Here is a 6085-nt window from a genome sequence, read left to right as displayed (position 1 = left end):
CTGTGTTGCCGTAGCTTCCGGTTTCCCCTCACAATAACGTCTTGTATAGCTGAGGTAGGTTGTGTGTAAAATGCCGCTGCGCTATTTTATTGTTTTCTTTAAAGATTGTGTTGTGACTCTTCAACATTTATTTTTGCAAAGTTAATACATGTTAACTAACTGCTTTGTGCCATTTGTACGGTTAAATGTAGCTTGTAATGTGTGTGTCTTTTTGTTGGATGTGAAATTTGTTATTACTGTGTTACTTTGTTCATTGAAGTTGTCAGTGTGGAGCGTTGTTTCTCAGGTAAACTGTTATAGCTCAGGTTGGGTTTTTGCCCTCACAATAACGTATTGTATAGCTGAGGTGCAGATGCTGTTAATGCTGGAAACAGACCACTGATGTCATGTTGTCTTCTACAGAAAAATAAATTCCAGGAAATACGTCGATTGAAGTGATTGTCTTTCATACCCTGTCCACATCTGTTACGTCTACTGCTACATTTACACATGGCCGGCTATTTTCATAAACAGACATTTCAACCTCAGTTTTCAAAAATTACATTGTGCACAGCTGTCAGTTTGTTTACAAGTACCTGTGTGTGTATATATATATATATATATATATATATATATATATATATATATGCTGTCAATGTTGGGGGCAGGGGCAATAAAGTAATTACAGGAAGAAGGTCCTGCGTTCTGAACTGGTGCATATTTCTTGCACACCTGATTGTAGAAGCCGTTTCATTTTCAAGGAGGTCTCTGTACACTTTTTTGATCTGCTTTTGGTAACGTCCGAGTTTGATTGCTGCATTCACACCTCCACAATCTAACGTTGCCGTTCCAAACTAAAGCATCAAACACAATGCCAATGCTAAATAATCCTTGAATGCTGCTAAAACTCTGATTTATGCCTGGCTTGGTGGCCAAACCCAGCACAGTGGAATAATAAAGAAAATCCATCCTACTGTGTGTGTTCAAACCCCCTCAACACATGTGGTGTGCACATGCCATACCACATGAGGTGTGACTTGATTGTCAGAAAATGTATTTTTATTTTCCAAAATTATCTTATGGTATTCAAAATAAATTGACAAAAACGAAAAACCTTGTGTGCTGAATATGTTGCTCTATGTGCCTATTAACATATTTTGATAACCATCACCTTCTGTTATTTAGACGTTTGCATTATTTACGGCCATACTGTACATCAGATGCATGGAAGCAGTCCAATGGAAAGCACCAACCAATCTTGAACGTTCTCCCTCATTTAACAAATGGGAATCAATTGTACTGCACAGCAGCGAGGCTGTAGTATAATTGTCTCTACAATAAAAGCAAGGTGAATTACACTCACAGCTTTTGTGGGCTGGTGTTGGTTGGTGTCAAAAATATGTGAAGGACCTTTTTATTATGATGATTGTTTATTAAATCTGGAAATTTAAAAGAGTACTCAGTTATTGGATTATTCATTGCGACATGACAGGAGGGTTTTCTCAACAGGCTCATCTGGCACGGGCCCAGGAGCACAAAGTCTTAGTGGCCCGCCGGGTCTTCACCTGCAGAATGTCCCTTTAAGAGACATATACTGACCAATAAGAGATGCAAACTGAGCACAAAGAAAGATAACTCAACCACAAGAGACACAAAACGACCACAGAGGGACAGAAAAAAACGCAAAGAGACACAAAAGACCACATGGAGACACAAAATGTCCACAGAGACACTGAAAATACACAAAACGACAACAAAGAGACATACAAAAGACCAGGAAGAGACACAAACCAACCACAAAAGACCCAAATTGACTGCAAAGAAACACAAAGTAACTGCATAGAGGCAAAAAAACTAAAAGGGGTGAAACAACCACAAAGAGTCGCAAAACTGGGGGACGAGCCTGCGTGTGTGTACCTTTGTGTGTTTGTCTTTCTATGAATGTATATTTACCGTTTTTTTCTCAGTGTTTATTTGAGTTTTGCTCACAGAGTTGCTCCCTGGACACTTTATATTAATATTGACATTGGTGGCCATTGGTGATAAAATGATTGTCCTTCAGCAGGCGAGACAGAAAGCAGCGAACACGCTGGCTACCACCCCCCTAATCTCTCTGCTGGGTCCCGCTTGTTCAGGTGATGGTGTTATTTAGGCCAGCTGACATGGCTTAAACATTCTGCTTCCAAATCGTACATAATAACCAGGTCAGTCCAAGGTGGCGGGAAATGGCTCAGAGGGAAGGACTCCGCCGACCCCTGTGGCACCATTTTGTCACTGTTTGCTGCTGTAGAGCAGCAGGGGCGTGCTCCTTTGTAGTCAATAAAGCTGCGTAGTCAATTTATTTCATATTTATACAGCTCTTCATCTACCACTATCAAATGAATCAATAATCAATCATAAAGTTATGAACCCAAGCAAGACTCATGTTGTAGAGTTATAAGATGTCTGCCCACACCAGCAACATCACATCCTATATTCGGGTCAAATTGACCCATTTCAAATTTTTACAAGAAGAAAAGTGGCACAAGTACATTTTTTCTAACTTAAAATCAATGGCCTTGCCTTATTGTCTGTAATAAACATGTATTCCTGACTCAATTCAGAAAATTATTCTGGATATGACCACTTGTGTTTTTTCCATAGTGGATTTTTAACATGAATTATAACCTTATGACAAAAAACCAACCACACTCTCATTTTTAATTTTGTGTTAGTAGAGACTGATAGCATTCGCTAAACATATGGAATCTGAATTGTTTGAAATTGAGATAACGACAATATCTGTTAATACAATTTTATTTCAGAATTGTTAAAAACCCCATATAAGTCAGCGGTCAATCTGACCCGATGGATACAAGAGGTTCAGTGTATTGTCCTGGTTATTAGGCATAGCGACTTTAATCAAATTTCTTCTTCTTCTATAGTTCAGTTCTAGTTCAAATGCTTTCATATTCTTTGTGTCAAGAATTGCAAAGCTTTAACCAAAATGCGGAGTTGAGAACTTATTAAACAACTGTCTTACAAAATTAAGGTGTCCTCAAAAAGTCAAGTAATCAGGCTGGAAACAACAAAGAACAACCTGAAGAAATGACAAGGAACAAATTATCAGGAAGAGCGACGCAAGAAGACAATATCATTCATTGATAATGATCCAACAAGAGACAAAGAAAACACAGAGACTAATTACACAGGGTAACGAGGTGAAGCAAGGAACAGGTGACACAGTTGTTAGGAACAGGTGAAACACATTAGGGCGGGGCAGACAATCAGACAGGAGAGAAAACACAAGGCAGGAAGTAAAACAAGACACGACAAGGGAGAAAACAGCCTACAAAATATAACAGGAAACTCTACAACAGATACTCTCAGTTGTGATATTTTGATTTTTATATATATATATATATATATATAATGTTATATCAGCATCTTTAAGTTAAGGTTATAGTGAATTAAGTTGAAAGCTGTGTTCACTGATACATTGCAGCTAATGAGCAGAAGGAAACAAGGGGACAAACAAACACGTCAGGTTCCTGTGTTGACTACTTGTGCATGTTAACAGATATGGCAGACCAACACTTACCTTGCATGGCAGCTAGATTCTCGCTGTAACACGAGATCATGTGAGAATCACATACCACACATCGCACAACATTTTATTTAAAAATGCCTCCACTTTTCCAAACAGTCTCCAATGATGGCTTCTGAGATGGCTTTGTGCAAATATATCGTCTCTCAGCTGCTAGATTTGCACTTTCTTCTTTAGCTACTTTAGTCACTAGCTTTGTCTGTTTGTTACTGGACAGGTGGAGGACAGTGGGTTCATCAGAGCATGTTTCCTGAAAATGAGAGCATACTGGAAACATGGTTCATGAGTGCAATAAGACTGAAGGATACAATCTAAAAGAACCTAAAATACTCCAAGTAGTTGCAAAAAAAACTCTTATTTAGCTTAGATTAAACAATTGCAAACTTTAAAAGGTGCCCGACCACACATTACTTTGTGGTAATGTCTAATATTCTTTCATGGACTGGTAACTTTTTTGTGAAAGAAATGCCTTGGTTACCTTGTTTACCAAGCCATTCTAGCGTGGTATAGAAAGCCTGCAGGAAGACTTAGCGCAATTTGTGCCAGTTCACATTAATATTCAACGAGCTAAGCTGCTTGACTCTGATTGGCTAACACCTAGCCAATGAGAGCCTTGCTATCTGTATTCTTTACCCAGCACAACTGGGCAAGCTCATGAATAGTAATGACTTGACGTCAGACTGACCAGCTTTTGTAATTGGTCTGATTTCTCCTCTTATTTCTTTTCAGTGGCTAGAGCTGACAGAGTAGGTAGCATATGGACGTGTGCATGTAACATATTTCAAAAAATGCAAGTAAAAACAGTTCTGTGGGCCAGGGAACCTTTAAGGTTAGAGAGTTAGATTATATTTTTGGTTGGGGATCCTCTTTTGTTGAATGTTAAAACAACTATTTTAAGTTTACATATACAAAGAATATATGGATTTATTTCTGTGCAAAAAATAATTCAATTCTCATCAGACCAGGTTCAATTGATGCCAGGATGAAACAGCAGAATGCACAGTAGCCCGGACACTGAAAAAGAGATAAGGAAACAGATGAGGCACAGAAAAAAACAAAAACAGACACGACACAGCAGTGAGATGGGAATTTCAGGCCAACACTGCACCTGCACCCACCGTCAGGTACAAACATTGCATTGGACAAGCGTTGGAGAGGGAGGAAAGCGAACAGGATGCAGCCTCAACCAGTCCTCGTTCTAACCTCACACAATTCTAGCTATTTCTGGAAGAGGTTCTTTTTTATTGTTCATTTTGGCATTCTCCCCATTTAATTTCTCTTTAAATGTTTCAACTTCGTGTTGTGGGCGTTAGGGATCTCGATGCACTCTGCTGACTGCTCCGATTATTGTTATCCATCATTTGTTTATATTTTCAGTTGGAAAAAGAGGGTGCTTCCGTTATTGCATTATAATTTCCTGCAGAGGGTACAGAAGGCCAGAGCCAACTTAAATTTTGCTCACGCTTCACACCCTGCACTGCAAGCTTCTACTTCATAACATAATGCATATGCTTGTGGCTCCGGCTAAAAGTCCACCACACTGTGAGCACATGTAAAGTGTTGTTGTCTTTCAAAAGCCTTGTCACAGAGGCTGACAATCAGTGCTAGGGAACTTTTAAAAAGTAGCGTTTGCCCGTTACTTCTCATCTGTTACTTTACTTAGTTACCCCCTCTGGAAAGTAACTTTCTACGTTACTAGTAACTATCTTTGACCATAAAGCCAAACTATGGTTTATCAGTACACTGTAGACTGGATTCTCTACTCACAGAGTGACGGCTGATTCGTTATTAAATGCACGTTAGCCGGTCATCGACGTTGTGCAGTGTTAGTGTATGTAATGACTGTATCATCTTGGGCCAGTCTCGCTGCCACGATGGTCCATGCATTGTTGTAGACCCATGTAGCATTTATAAAAGAAATCCTTGCGTGTCCGCAGAGGTCTGCTTCGTGTATGAGCCCATCTCTCAAAGCTCTGTTTCTGCTTTGCATGCTCCCTTTGTTGGACGACCAGTCCTCAGCAATGTGGTGGCATGTAGCTCTCCGCTAAGAGCGCCACGAAGGAAGAAAAGCCACAAAGCTTAAAACGCTCTCAAAAATTAGCATTGGCTGCTTCTCAATTGCCAAGATTGATCTGCTACCAGCCTCTGTCACGTAGGGCCTACCGTGTGGAGCTTGTGAGCTCGAAGCTTAGAAGGCAGTGTTTCTGTCAAATCTGTCACTGGATAAAGTAACGTTGCGCCGATTGGGAAAAGGAACTATGTGGCGTCACCAAATTTGTGTAGTTGCACATTTCAACGTTTGTGTAATGCGTTACAAAGTAAAACACAACACTGCTGACAATGATCGTAGGCTGATGCTGCACACATGGACTACTTCCACATATGGGTACAAAATGTGGAGCTTCCCTGAACACCAACTGGCTTGAGCCTTTGCTCCTGTGGAGCTCAAAGAATAGGGCAGTCAGAGAAATACAATTGGAAGAACTTTGAAAATAGATGTTTATCCTGATATTTTGTTCT

The sequence above is a fragment of the Etheostoma cragini genome, chromosome 16 (assembly GCF_013103735.1).
Source record: "Etheostoma cragini isolate CJK2018 chromosome 16, CSU_Ecrag_1.0, whole genome shotgun sequence".
Classification (NCBI taxonomy): Eukaryota; Metazoa; Chordata; class Actinopteri; order Perciformes; family Percidae; genus Etheostoma; species Etheostoma cragini.
The sequence above is the reverse complement of the archived record's forward strand: the minus strand, read 5'-3'. Positions refer to the sequence as shown.